This window comes from Mauremys mutica, chromosome 2 (genome assembly GCF_020497125.1).
Source record: "Mauremys mutica isolate MM-2020 ecotype Southern chromosome 2, ASM2049712v1, whole genome shotgun sequence".
Taxonomy (NCBI): domain Eukaryota; kingdom Metazoa; phylum Chordata; order Testudines; family Geoemydidae; genus Mauremys; species Mauremys mutica.
In genome coordinates, this window is record NC_059073.1 from 9,804,583 (window position 1) to 9,817,391 (window position 12,809).

The following is a 12,809-nucleotide window of genomic DNA, read 5'->3' on the forward strand; positions in this document are numbered from 1 at the left end:
GCAGCAACAATGGGGATCAAACTTACACCTGCCTGATCCAAAGCCCACTGGAGGCTATAGGAGTCTCTTGATTGATTTCAGTGGTCTTTTGGTCAGACTGCTGAAGCACCGGTCCCTACCACATGGGCTAAAGGAAAATCTCTTTAAGCTGTACCAGTACGTGGTCCATGACCCACAGGCAGAGAGTTTGGATTCTCTCCTGGAGAGGGCAGTGGTAAATACACACTAGCTAGTTCAATGCAATATGTATAAAAAGAAAACAACAAGAGTGGAACCCCACCCACCGGAACGCCAGTTAACTAAATCCAAAGGAGAGCAACGTCACTTGGAGCTGCAGTGGAAGAGAGATGCCAGGTTGGGTCAAAGGGAATGTAGGAGGAGAAAAGGATGGAAATACAGCTGTGTAGTTGTCATGTTCCTTGAGGGGTAAGAAAGGAACTTTATGTGGAAGAAGAAGGGAAGCTGGTGCAGGGATTCAGGGGAGAGACAGCAGGAAAGGTGGGGCAAGAAGGAAGCTGGTTGTTCACAAGGTTGCAGTTGACAAGAGAGGAAATTACTGGAGCATGGATTAATGTTCTGGGCCCGAGAATCACGACTTGCTGTGCAAACTAGAACTCAGGAGTGCCCAGGGCCCATCCACCATGCCACAGAAAGGAATAAAGGGAACCTGTTAATGCAGCATGCGGAGTGGAAGACGAGCCTCACTCATGACGTGAAGTTCTTGAGGCTGCAGCAATGTGGTGCAGACCAGCGATTCCAGACAGGTGCTGCAGAACTCCGTATGCCACCCGCTGCAACGGGAGCTATGCAAGCACTGGAGCAGGTGCTGCAGTGGGGAATAGTTTTGCACTGAGGAACTGTGCAATCGCAGGAGGTTTAGCTCCTTGGATGGAAATAATCTGGCCCTTTGGCAGGCAACAAAGGCTATATCTATAAAAAAAGAAAATGAGAGGTGTCATCAGGTCAGAAAGTCGCTCCCAGGGAATGTTAATGGAGGCTAAAATGTCCCTTTTACATTTTCAGGGGGGGATGCACTGGGGGATTTTGACAATAAAATACTGGCTCTCCAGACTATCCATGGCCACATGTGCCTATGTGAAGTGCTGGGTGGAATCTGGGCACCCTATGCCATGCAGATTAATGAGAGGGACCGGATCCAGAACCTGACCAATAAGAGTAAACAGAGACCTGATAGTGGCAATGAAAGCTGAAGTCTCTCAATAGTGAGCAACGGCTGGTTTTGCCCTTACACGCCCCTCTTGCATGTCTCAGCTGCAGCAGGAGTGAGGAAAAGAGCCATTAACCCCCTTATTCCCCTTTGGGCTACAGCACCAGGCAGTGCTGAGACAAAATAGTTTTGTTCTTGCCGTGTGGCTGTGAGAGACACACATACTCCTGAGTGGCGCTTCCTAGTACAGAAACCTTGCAGGAGCCCTGTTCACTGGAAAGCAAGCCTCTGCGGCACTATTTCTATAGCAACCTCTCCTTTACAAACCCACACTGTGCTCTCAAGGGCCTACCCGGGTCGTATGGATGTTGCTGAGCCCCGGTTTGGGCATGAGCTGAGCTCAGGGCAGTAGAGAAAGGATTGGGGGGAAAGGGAGGGGAGGGCCACGAAGGGATTTCAGAGACCAGATCCCTCTGTAATTTTCAGATACATATGCACGTTTTCTAGGTCTGCATGGAAACACCCAGGGGGGAAATATTAATACATGCTACTGAATAATGAACACACGCTAACGAATCAGCATCTTCAACGGCACGCAGCTCAAAGGGAGGAGTTTATCAAAAGCTCTTTGAGTGACCAGAGAATCAGAACAGTTGCAACCGCAGCCCCTGCGGGTAATGGATGAAGTGTGTGAGAGCTGGGAACCGGGCATGCTCAGTGAAGGGGAGCTGGCTATGGAACAGTGCATCTGATCATCCTTTGGAAATGCTGCCCAACCTTCCTCTTCGAAAAGGCCTTTCCACCATTAGAATGACACCGACGCCCCCTTCTACCCTAGACACCACAAACAAACAAACTAAAACCCTGAACCAAATCGACCTTACAAAAAAACCAACAGTCAGCGACCGCCTTTCTGTTCTCTGTTTGTACAGCCCCTAGCACAATGCGCTCCTACTCCACGACTGAGGCTCCCAGGGGCTAAGATAATAACACTAACCAATAATAACAATGAACTGATCAATTTTAAAGAATAAACCCCAAACCCTACCGCACGCTAAATTTTCATCCCAAAAAGGGAGATGTGCCAGAGACTCCTTGGAACCCACTAGGGGCTTTGCTATTGCTATTGTTTTTATGTGGATTTTGATACCATGGTAATGGGCATTAGTATAGAAACCTAACAAAGAAGATCAACCGATAGCAAGAGATGGCATGGATAACAGAGGATGAAAGGAGTCTGAGTCAACCCAGATTCACCGTGGATGAAATGGACATCATCATTATTCAATATTTTAGTTAATGACTTGGATAATGGAGTGGAGAGTGTGCTAATAAAATTTTCAGATGACACCAAGCTGGGAGGGATTGAAAGTACTTTGGAGGGCAAGATTAAAAGTCAAAATGATGCTGACAAATTGGAGAATTGGTCTGAAAAATGCAAAGTACACTTAGGATTATAGTGGATCACAAACTGAATATGAGCCAATATGATGCAGTTGCAAAAATAGGCTAATATCATTTTGGGGTGTATTAACATGAATGGCATATATAAAACACGGGAGGTAACTGTTCTGCTCTGCTAGCAATGGTGAAGCCTCAGCTGGAGTACTGTGTCCAGTTCTGGGCAACACACTCTAAGAAACATGTGGACAAACTGGAGACAATCGAGGAGAGCAACAAAAAGGATAAAAGGTTTAAAAAACCTGACTCATGAAGAAATGTTAAAAAAACGGGTCATGGTTAGTCTTGAGAAAAGGAGATTGAGAGGGGACTTGATAACAGTCTTCAAATATGTTAAGGGCTGTTATAGAGGATGGTGATCAATTGTTCTCCACGTCTACTGAAGGTCGGACAAGAAGTAATCAGTTTAATCTTCAGAAAGGGAGATTTAGGTTAGATATTAGGGAAAACTTTCATTCAAAGAAAGACTGACCAGCTGATGCAAGTTAGAATGGCACTGAGCAGAGAACAAATATTTAATGTTATATACAGATACACACTGCAGGTTGGTTGTACTATTAAGAAGGAGGAATTCCAGATAGCCCTGCACCAAATGATCAGTGAAGTACCACAAGCTGAGGAATTGATTATTGGAACAGATCTCAACAGACATGTGGGAGAACTCAGTGAGGACTATGACGATTGTCACGGAGGATGAGGTATTGGAACCAGAAATGAAGCTGGTGAGGTTATCTTAGAATTAGCCAGAGCCAATACATACTTTTTAAAGAGGGAGGAGCACTTAAATATATACAAGAGCAATGTCAACAGGTTCCAGACTGACAAGTTCCTGATAAGAGGAAGAGATCTAAAAAACATGACTGACTGCAAAGTGACCCCGGGAGAACAGATTGCAGGGCAACCAAGACAGCTTATAATGGAAAAGCTCAGGAAAATTATCAGTGAAGTTGATTGGGAGGAACAATTTAAGATGACAAATGTGAATGAAAATTCAAAGCTATTTAAGAAGAGCTTATTAGATGGTCAAAAAGCCATGATTCCACAATCAAGAAACAGGACAACTTTCGCTAAAGGTCCATCCTGGTTCAATAGTGAAGGCAACAATTAAAGATAAAAAAGCAATATATAACAAATGTAAAAAAGGGGGAAAATATAGCACTTGATGAAAATTAGAAGTTATGAAGTATAGAAAATTGATGAGGGAAGCTAAAGATACCAGGGAAAACTCCATTGCTGGCAAGGCTCAGAACAGCAAGGAGGAGTGGTTTTAGTATATTAAGAACAAAAGAAATCCTAACAATAGTATAGGACCATTACTAGATGGAGATAATAAGATTAACAGTGATGCAAAAAAGGCTTAAGTGTTTAGTAATTATTTCTGTTCTGTATGTGGAAAGAAGTAGGATGATGTGCTTGTATCACATGATGCTGAAGTACTTTCTAGACCATTAGCAACTAAGGAATTTGTTAAACATCTACCAGAGAGAAGTATCATTAAATCAGTAGGCCTAGATAACTTTACTCAAGAGACCTAAAAAAGTTGACTTAGGAGCTCTTTAGCGCTCTATTGTTTAATTTTTAATAAATCTTAGAATACTGGGAAAATTGCAGAAGACTGTAAGTGTGCTAGTGTTGTGTCAATATTCTGATGTGGGTTGAAAGACATTAATGGGGCTTGATTTTCAGAGGGTGAGTGCTCAGTGCTTATTGGAAATTTAGGCTCTTTTAAGATGTCTGAAGTTGGGCCACCCTAAAAATGGAGGCACCTAAAATGTCTAGTCACTGAGATGCAGATCCTCAAAGGTATTTAGGGACCTAGATCCCATTGAAATCTATCTATCTATATATACACTTAGGCCCTTGTTGTTATCAACAGCAACTCAGGTATTTAGTAAGCATAATCTGATACCTGGGCACCACCTGGTTAAGATTTACATAAAACGACTCTTCCCCAAACTAGGTAACCATTAAAGGATGGGTGCATTTTACACTATATGATGATGACCTTAGCAGACTGGACAATCTATTCCAAAAAGAACAGAAATAATATCATGACCCACGTGACCAAACAAAATAACTTGAATATCCTGGCCAATTGCTTGTGAAACAGTTACAAACCAAGAATTCTTGGCAGACGGCATATGACAAATATATTCAAAGAGTAAATGCATTTGAGTAGATTAAGAGGTGAAATGCACCTAATACATCATTCATCATGACTTATTTAGCTACATCTATATGTCTGTGTGTTTTAAAATTAGAGCTGGTGAGAACAGGATTTTATATTTTACAGGAAATACCACAATTTTGAATTTTTTTCTGTTTCGAAACCAACCAAAATCAAAACATTTTGAAATTTCCAGGGAAACAATCAAAAATTTTCATTTGAATAAAATTGAAATATTTTGTTCTGGTTTTGGCCTTTTTAAAGGTTTTATTTGGAGTTTTTGGGGTTTTTTTTTAATGTTTTGGTATTAAAAAAACCCACTGATTTCATTTTGGAAATTCATTTCAAAATGAAAAATTGAAATTTCCAATATGAAAAAGTCAAAATGGGACCTTTTGTCATTATCAAAATGCTTCTTTTCATTCTTTTCTTATCAAAAGTTTGTCAAAATCGACATGGTTTTCTCAACTTTTCAATTTTGACAAAAACTGCATTTTTTGGTCAAAAAACTAAAAAATGTCATAGAAACAATCAGCTCTATTAACAACCTTTTCCATCCTTTAGTGGGTAGCTAGTTTGAGATGAGAAGGGGGTATGGAGAACTCATGCATCCTATCCTGGAATATATTGTTTGTTCTTTAACAATGTAAATCTAGACCAAATTTTGCCCAGATATCAAATTGTGTCTAATAAATAACGGTGTGGCTGCTGATAATGAGGGCCTACATTTTCCAGTGATATATCTGATCACTGCTACAAAATTCTGCCCTTAATAGTAATCATCATTAGTCAGTGTAACATTGGCTCCTGCTATTACAGTAGTAACTGATTCTCGCAGTGTGGTCATTACTGACATGTCAGATAAGGGAAATGCCAGCAACCTCTCCCTCTGTGCCCTCTCGCCAGGTCCAGAACAGTGCCCCCAATGGCACGCCTGTGCTCATACCCACATTGTTATTGGCAAAATGAAGCGCAAACAGTTGCGGAGACCATGCAGCTCGACTGTCAGGATCATCAGACCAGCCGCTCGCTGCTGCTCTCCTAATCTCCTATTCCCAAGGCAAACTGGCTCTCCTGCCAAAATGAAGATTAATAACGGAGGCTTCTTTATTTATTTTTAACTGTGAATTGATTTCACTTGAGAGATGTTCGGCTCCTTTCCTCTCTCTTTTTACCTACAAAAAGCAGCTGCACTGGGTCTAAAAATACTTTGATTCAACAGATGAGCTTGGCCACAAAAGCCCTTTCCCACCCCCGTTCTCTAAGGTAATGTGTGTAGGATGGGAGTTTAACCTTCCATTTTCCCCTTCATCCCACCTCGCCTGCTTCATCAGTCGATGCCGAGTAAGCCCTTCCTCCACCCTCTGATTTATATGGGTTATGTCTAACTTCAGGCCACAGTTTGGCCTTCCCCTTTGAACTCAGTGAGGCTGCTCACATGAATCATTGACCACCAGTGTGAGTCAGGGATGTGGGGAGTCACCATTTGGCCTTTAAACTAGAAGCCCCTGGGGGTAAAAACTTACTATCTTTTTTGGCTGTCATGAGCATGTATAGTGGAGACTTCCATTGGAAAGTGCCGCTAAGGGGGGTTACACTCTCTCTCCAGAAACCAGAGTTGCCATTGCTTTTGCTTGTGCCACATCCTGGTGGTACACTTGGGTAATTCCCTCAATCTCACTCATTTTATTATACGTGGAGAGGGCGGAAATATTAGGGAAATAAATGCTAATAACACCAACAATCCGGGCGGGAAAGGATATCAAAATCCAGTATTATCTATCTCTCCTCCCATTCATTCCTCCCATCTGTCTGCTACTGACAACAAACTGATCGATAGATGCTGTGGGTTTCACCCAGGCCGGAAGGTGAACTTTCTTTTCACTCGTACATAGACTCATGCTATTTGAAGGTTTCTCTTTCTCCCTGGTGGGATGCCTGTCCCTGCTCGGTTCCACAAGTTCACGCCTCATGTTAGCACAGTGGCGGTGAGCTGGTTAATTCATTCTCTGGGCTCCACCTACTGTATCAAGATGGAGCGCTGTGCTCCCTCTTCAATGTCCCTTCCTCACGACCCCTAGCAAAGCTGAAGGCTGGGGTTTGAGGCCAGGAAACTGGACTTTGCTGGGGTGAAGAGAAGGAAGGAATGTCCCCTTGCGTGGATTCAGAGCAGGTCAAAATAGAACGGCAGCAGTGATATTCGTTGCTCTCCGTTATCTTGGTCATTCCCCCACCCCAATGAAACTTTTCCGTCAGACAGATCACAAACTCCTATAATGAGTCTCCTGAAATCCAATTTGAGGGTGGGGTATAGAGGAGTTTCTGGGAGCTGCGAATGTGTCAGTAAGCTGTCAGGAACCAGCCCTATTCATCATAGTTATTGGGAAACTGCCAAGGACCCTACCGTAATTCGGTTGAGTTTCTTTCCTGCTAAATGAGTTTACAGTGATGAATAGCATTTGCTGGGTAACTTAATAATAATATTAATGGGATCTCATTAGTTTTGCATTCATTTACATTCCTGAAAGTGTATTCGCCACCGGCATTCTTTGGAAAGACCTGGGCGGACAGCAAAACCAATATCCTAATTCATTCCTGTCCCTAAGTACTTCCAATAAGGTAGAGACTTTACTGTATTTTATTTGCACTGTTTTTTTAATTTAGCTTGTTCCTTGTGTACTTTATTTCCTGCACAGACAGTAAAACCAATATTGCTTTGTCAAAAGTGCCCGAAAGAAAGATATCAGAGCTACTACGACTATAATTACTATTGTTACCCAATGGGCACAGGCTAGGAATGGAATAGTTAGTTGACTTAGGCTAAATCAGCATTCCTGCAAGTGCACAGGTGTCTTCATACGTACTATTGGCACAAGTAGCCCTCGTAGGCACAGTGGCTGCCTTCTTGGCCAACACACCAGGAACTGAACTTGGGGACTCTAGATCTGAAAGCATGAGTTTCTACAACTTGAGCTAAAGAACTAGCCTTTCAAGCAGAGAGCTGTAGTGTACAATCTTCTGTGGACTGGGACACATAACTGGGACATTGATTTAGTTGGGGTTGGTCCTGCTTTGAGCAGGGGGTTAGACTAGATGACCTCCTGAGGTCCCTTCCAACCCTGATGTTCTATGATTCTAACACACACTGAGCAGTGGGTTACATTGGCCAGGGATTGAATAGGCTGTGGAGACTCCACTCCTTTCTCACCCCTTGAGATGGTGGAAAGGATTCTCTCCTACCAAGGTCCGTTTGGTACAGGGGAAGAGGCAGGCATCATGCAGCTGGTTCCATCTCCCTGATTCACAAATCACATCTGTGCCAGGTGGGGCATGAGCTAGAGCAGCCTAAGGACTGATCTAATTTATACCAGTCCTCCATGGTTCCCAAGGGTCTATACAGCAGCTAGGAATTGGCAGAGTCCAGCTATGCTCCAGCATGCCCACTTCACCCAGGAAAGGGGTTGGCATAAAAACCAGCTGTGTTGACTTTATGGCAGCTGGAAGAATTCTCACTTAGGGCTAAAAGAGAATTTGGCTCAGTAGGACCGGCACAGGGTTATATCTGCTCACTGGTGTTAGGAAGATGTGAGGATGATTGAACGGCCCCTTCCTGAACTCTATGTGCTGCTAGGGTGACCAGATGTCCTGATTTTATAGGGACAGTCCTGATTTTTGGGTCTTTTTCTTATATAGGCTCCTATTACCCCCTCATCCCCATCCCAATTTTTCACATTTGCTGTCTGGTCACCCTACCTGCTGCTTATAAATATACAGGAGCTGATCCACCAATACAGTTATTTCAATACATTTCTCAACCATTAAGAGCCTAATCCGAAGTTCTCTGGGGTCAATGGAAAGAAATACATTGACTTCAATGAGCTTTGTATCAGGCCTTACGACTGATGCCCTACCTAACTCAGTCCTTATCCATGCCAAATTCCCAGGGTAAAATCTTAGATTTGCTGAAGTCAAGAAGTTTTGCTCTTGACTTCAACAGGGCCAAGATTTCACCCCTGGTGTCTTGAATGGCAGTTTGCCTGAGTAAGGACTGAGTGAAGACAGAGTATGGGCTTCAGAATTTGTCCCATATCATGTGGGAAAGACCTCTCAGTCCATCGCTTGCATGCTCTGGAGATGACTACAAGATTGTCCTTTGCTGTATAGCTTCCAGCATTTAGGACACTCCAAGTTTAAGGTAAATAGCAAGGCTAAAATAAAGTGAATTAATTCCAGCAATATGCTCTGGACGCCCCCACTAACCAGGCTATGGGAGCAATCAGCACTGAAATATGCTTGAACTTTTTTCATTAAATTCCTTCCCCCCGCATGGTTAAATCCTCTGGCTCTTTCTGACTTGCTGGAGACATCCCAGCATGACTCATCCCCTGGCATCATCAAAGGGAATATTATCAGAGTGAAGCATCATTTTCAGGTGTTTCCAACCAGCCAGGAGGTTCCAGAGGACTTCACAGAAGGGAAATTAATGGGAAAGTTAAGTTAAAACTTATTTGAAATAAGTGAAAATATATTTCTGTGCAGTATGTTCCTTTAGCTCTGTTAGTGCAGGATTCCAACTCATATTACTGAGTGTAATTCAATTTTCTGTGCACGTGAGGAAGCTTCCACCATATCCCTTGGGAATCTAGTCTATAGGTAATTATACCTCACCGCTGTGCTTCCCTGATATTCACCTTGTTTAATTTATCCAATTTCTCCTCATTATGCGTCGGCACAGTAAAACAATTCCTGTCCCTCCTTGGCATTTACACTAGAGCTGGTTGGGAAATGATTTCTTTTCCTGTGACTTTTTTTTGCAAAATACCCCCCACCCATTTTTTGTCTAAACTGTTTAGTTACCATCGAAAAAACAAAAATCTGAAAACCACGTTTTTCTATTGATTGTTGCTGGTTTTAATTTTTTTGGCATAAAGCTGAAATATTTCTGTGTTTGGTTGCTGTAAACCAAAAAGTTTTGACAACAATCGACACTTTGGGGGTGAAAATGTTGGCCTTGTACCAAGGAATTCCAGCGGAACATTTTTGACCTCCCCTCATTTACACTCAATACGAGAATGATTCCAGATTCATACTTATGACCTGCACAAGTCTCACTCTCCATATTTCAAACTATTTTTGCACCAGTGGGGTGAATAATTCAGTAGATAAAAGTAATTAATCATTTTCTCAGTCCAAGGGAGCTGCTGCTTCTGAAGATTGAAATTGATTTATTTAGTATTTCAGTCTCTGCCAGGTCAGGTCCTCATTGTGCAAGGTCCTGTACATATGCATAATAAATGGCAGTCCCTGCCCCAAAGAGCTTGCAGTCTCAGCGTTCTCTCTTTAGGTCTCTGCCTTGGGTGGACATTTGTACTGAAAGAGCTGTCTAGCTATCAATCGCCAGCTGCAGGAAATGGATATTGCTATAGAGGTGAAGGCCTCTCTGTTTCGTAGGGAACCCTGCCTGCATAGTGGATGTCTATGTATATTCCTTTCCTTTTCATTCAAAAAGCATGGGATGTTAGTTGTTCGTCATCTGCCCTAATGTCACTTGAAACATTAGAGGTGAGGATTTTCTGAAAACAAAGGTACCACTGAGACATTCACAAACATAGGGTACGTCCAGACTACCTGCAATAGACGCAATATATCAATCCCCGAACGTGCTCCCGTCGACTCCGGAACTTCACCAGTGCAAGTGGCAGAAGCGGAGTTGACGGCGGAGCCACGGCCGTCAATCCCGCGCCATGAGGACAGGAGGCAAGTCAAAATAAGATACGTCTATTCCCGTAGCTGAAGTTGTGTATCTTACATCGACACCCCCTAGTGTAGACCAGGCTTTACTGACACTGTAACGTTTACCAGTACTTGCAGTTATATTACTCAGCCACTAGATGTCTGCGTGCTGAATAAAATTCCAGCAGGATGTGGTCCCTGGCGAACAAGAAAGACAAAGCTTGAACTCAAGTAGTGTGGAATCCTGTTTGTCTGTAGCTAATAGTCATATTCCATAATAAACATCTCCCATTTAAGAAAGACTGAGATTCCTTATATCATGACATGAATAAACAGTCTATTGGCACATAATTAACCGCCACAGCTACCAACTAGAATGTGTCACTTCTAGGCACATCTTATTTTCCAGCTCTCCAGTCATCAGAGGAAAACCTAATTTGCAAATACTTTTTAAAGGCCTGATTCTATCCATCAGAGGGCTCTGAGTACTCAACAAACACATACCAGTCAGTACATCTGCTGCCCTGTCACAACATAACACTACACGGATTCCACCATAAATTGTGCTTTCCTCAAATCATTGTTTGCAACATTGCAAATAGTGACTTGTCCAGTGCTATCAACAGAATAACATTTTGCACTTACCTAAAACCTTCCATCCTCGGATCTCGAATCTTGTTGCAAACATTAAGTAAACCTGAGTAGGTAAGGGCAGCATTGTTACCCTCATTTTACAAATGGGGAGAAAGGAGAGTCCGAGAGGTTACAGCAAGCAAGTTGCCCATGATCATACAGGATTAATCGACCTTGGAATCAATTCCAGGAATCCTGACTTCCAGAACCCTGCTCCATTAGACCAGTGGTTCTTAACCTTTTCCATATCATGAGCTCTTTTGCAATTCCTCCACCCATCTAGCTAGGTATTCCCCCCCATTTAGCAATATGGGAAAGACATGATCTCTCTGGAGGTTGTGCCCCCAAGCTTGAGAACTCCTGCACTAGACCATAAAGCTATTCCATGACTCATGCTGAGATCTCACAGGGGAATGCTAATGAACTCCCCCCGGCCTTGTACATGGCATGTATTCATTCTGTTTAGCAAACTCAGCGCTGCCACTCCAGCCTGGGTTGCCAATGCCTTCCCTGACAAGTGCTTTTCTTAGTTCATCACTATAGAAAAATTCAGGCCAGGATAGCATTTACTCACAATTCCTTGCATCGTCTCTACTGCTTCACAATTAGGAATGGAACCTCTTTTATGAATCCCTCATGCTTCTGTCCTTCAAGGAGATGAATTTGGTAGGAGTAGCCTTCAGCCCACATGCCAAAGTGGCTTATAGGAACATGGGGGTCTCCAGGCCAATTGATTCTTCCATTTAAACAGGCACAGTACAACCTGCTATGACATCAGCTTGTCTGCTGCTTAGGTTTCTCAGGCTGCTGTGTTACATATGGAGGAGAAAATGGAGAAAAAATGAGTTGTCGTTCAAGAGTGTCTGTATAAAATTACACGTCAACAGCCACCACACACAAAAATTACCCCAATGAAGCACTTAGAGATGTAAAATGTGTCTCATCTTGTGTCCTGGTCAAAGAGGTCTCCTCCCTCACACTGTCCAGTGCTAGAGTGGCTCCTCTTGCAAGCTCCTCTAGCCAGTAGTAACACAAGGAAATCCATTGCTTTCTCAAAGGAAGGCATGTAGGCCCATACTATCTGCTGGTGACTTCAAGAAGCAGTTGCATCAATTTACACCAGAAGAGAATTTGGCCCTTTGAGCAAAGAATTTGTCCCAGGCTCATATTTAACACTGAACTTGCTCCTTATTGCCTGAAAGAAGAGTAACCCGATGGGATTGCTGGGACTTCGCAATCATGGACATTAGAAATGGAAAAGCCCTATTAGATCATGTAATCTATTCCGAGTCAGTGTAAATTCCAGGCCAATCTACCTTAGATTTTCCTAAATTGCCTATCACCATGGAATCTAAGTATCTGTGGTATCTTCTCCAGAACGTTGTACTATCAGATAGTGATTGTCTCAAGCAAGGAATCTGCCACTTCTCTTAGCACCGTATTCCCCAGGCTGGCAGCCTGGCTATGCAAACCCCATGGAAGCTGATGGGAATTGTGGGTGTTCTATGCTTCCCAGGCTTTGGCCTTACTAGATCTCACTGTAAGAAAATTGTTCCTGGTATTCACTTTAAGTTTTCCTTTGTTCATTTTCATCCCATCAGTCTTTCAGTATCCCCATACCCCCTTGAACAATTCTGCTCCTTCCTT

At 42.9% G+C, this 12,809-nt stretch overlaps 1 long non-coding RNA gene across 1 annotated transcript in view; it reads right to left on the reverse strand.

Moving 5' to 3' along the window:
* Nucleotides 1-11,897, reverse strand: part of LOC123363423 — a 33,395-nt gene extending 21,498 nt beyond the window's left edge. Inside the window, exon 1 of the long non-coding RNA XR_006576749.1 lies at nucleotides 11,737-11,897. This is a non-coding gene — a long non-coding RNA (uncharacterized LOC123363423). The remainder of the gene's footprint in view (nucleotides 1-11,736) is intronic.
* Between the last annotated feature and the right edge of the window lie 912 nt (nucleotides 11,898-12,809).